This window comes from Petromyzon marinus, unplaced genomic scaffold (genome assembly GCF_048934315.1).
Source record: "Petromyzon marinus isolate PM22_M1 ecotype Great Lakes invasive population unplaced genomic scaffold, UKy_Petmar_22M1.pri1.0 PM_G_Scaffold_28, whole genome shotgun sequence".
NCBI lineage: Eukaryota > Metazoa > Chordata > Hyperoartia > Petromyzontiformes > Petromyzontidae > Petromyzon > Petromyzon marinus.
In genome coordinates, this window is record NW_027422850.1 from 32,501 (window position 1) to 35,000 (window position 2,500).

The window sequence follows — 2,500 nt, forward strand, 5'->3', positions numbered from 1 at the left end:
TGCCATGGACCCTTTGATATGCACCCTAGAGTCACACGGAGTTGGGTACTCCATTGATACCGACCACGTGACAGCTCTTGCGTTTGCTGATGATTTGGTGTTGGTGAGCGAATCTTGGGTTGGTATGGCCGCCAATCTAGCGATCTTGGAATCATTTTGTGGGCTATCGGGATTGGAGGTTCAGGCCAGAAAGTGCCAGGGCTTCATGATAAGCCCAACCAAAGATTCATATATGGTGAACAACTGCGACCCATGGACTATCAAAAATAAAGATGTCCATATGATCCAACCTGATGAATCAACGAAATACCTTGGTCTGAAAATTGGCCCTTGGACTGGCACTATACAGCCTGATCTACATTGTCAGCTAAAGACATGGATCTCGAAAATCGATGAGGCGCCTCTGAAGCCAACTCAGAAGGTTGAACTACTCAATGCCTATGCCCTACCCAGATTGTTATATCCTGCAGACCACTCGGACTGCAAGCAATCAACTCTCCGTGGGTTGGACCAAGAGATTAGAAAGGCGGTAAAAGGATGGCTCCACCTTCCCGCTTCAACTTGTGATGGACTGTTATATGCCAGAGCCCGAGACGGAGGCCTTGCCATCTTGAAACTGGAAAAAACAATCCCTTCGGTTCAAGTTAGAAGGCTGCAATGTATAGCAAACTCGTCCGATGCTATCACCCGTAATATTGTGTCCTCGCAGGGTATGGAGGAAGAATACCGTAATTTGTGGGTACGAGCAGGGGGTGACAGTGATGCAATCCCAACATTCGTTCTCAGGGACTCGGTGTCAAAAGAACCTGTATATCCGAGACCCTGCGATTGGAGGGAGCATGAATTTCAGAGATGGTGCGAAAAGCCGGTTCAAGGAAGGGGCATTGTAAACTTTGCGCATGATAGAATCAGTAATGCTTGGTTGAGGCCATGGTGCGGCTTTAAACAATGCTTCTTTATCGCAGCACTACAACTAAGGGCAAATATTTACCCAACAAGAGAAAGCTTGAACAGAGGCAGAGATGGGGCCTTACGTTCCTGCAGGAAATGCTCTGCCAGACTCGAGTCCCTTTCGCACATTCTCGGTCAATGTCCTGCAGTACAGAAAGCAAGAATTGCACGACATAACAAGATCAGTAACATTCTGGCAGACGAAGCGGCTAGATTGGGCTGGTCTGTATACAAAGAGCCACGGTTCATATCCGAGACGGGAGAGATGAGAAAGCCTGACCTCGTGTTTGCAAAAGATGAGGAGGCGGTTGTGATCGATGTCACCGTCCGTTTTGAGCTTTCAAAGAATACCTTGTCAGATGCTGCCTCGCACAAAGTTTCGTACTATACCCCTCTTGGTGATCAAGTCAAAGTGCTGACGAAGGCTAGCAAGGTCACATTCTTTGGATTCCCGGTTGGGGCAAGAGGAAAGTGGCCCCTTGAGAATAACGAGGTACTTACCTCCCTGGGCCTGACCAAACCCAGAACGACATCACTGGCCAAGATGATTTCCCGCAGAACGCTGCTTTTCTCTCTTGATATTCTGAGAATGTTCTGTGGAAATTATGCGGTCTATGAACAGTCATAGACAACCTCCGAAACAAATAATAGTTTTGTTTTAAGATGTCATTTGTTTTAGATTGATTTTGTTATTTTCGAAGGTGAAGTCGGTTTTTATTTCATTTTACTATTTTCCACAATTTAGATTGTTATTTTCCAAGACGGAGTCTTGGTTCTTTTTTTTTATTGTTAGTTTTTTTTTTTTAACACGTCGTATTTGTTACTTTAGAGCTTAGAGGGGACTTTATTTTCGCCTTACTATTTTCTGCCTACAAAGAAGATTAAAAATAAGCTTTTTTCAAGATGGTTTTGTTATTTTCCAAGGTGAAGTCTTGGTATTCTTATTTTACTATTTTCCATAAAGAAGACCTTTCTTTTAGATTTTGTTATTTTCCAAGACGAAGACTTGGTATTTTTATTATATTGCTATTTTTTACACGAAGCTTATTCAAGAGCACTTATATAGATTAGACTTTGTTATTTTAATTCTTTATTTTTGGACTACATCAGTTCGAGAGTCCTGTAACTTACTATTTTCTGCCTACAAAGAAGATTAGAAATAAGCTTTATTTAAGATGTTTTAGATTAGATTTTGTTATTTTCCAAGGTGAAGTCTTGGTTTTTTTTATTTTACTATTTTCCACAAAGAAGACTTTTCTTTTCTTTTAGATTTTGTTATTTTCCAAGACGAAGACTTGGTATTTTTTTGCTATTTTTTACAGGAAGCTTTATTCAAGAGCACTTATATAGATTAGACTTTGTTATTTTAATTCTTTATTTTTGCACTACATCAGTTCGAGAGAAGACTACAAACCAGCTTTATTTAAGATGTTTTAGATTAGATTTTGTTATTTTCCAAGGTGAAGTCTTGGTTTTTTATTTTACTATTTTCCACAAAGAAGACTTTTCTTTTAGATTTTGTTATTTTCCAAGACGAAGACTTGGTATT

At 40.4% G+C, this 2,500-nt stretch overlaps 1 pseudogene; it reads left to right on the forward strand.

Annotated features, from left to right (window-relative positions):
* Window positions 1–2,500, forward strand: part of LOC142914281 (28S ribosomal RNA) — a 10,941-nt pseudogene that overhangs the window by 5,178 nt on the left and 3,263 nt on the right.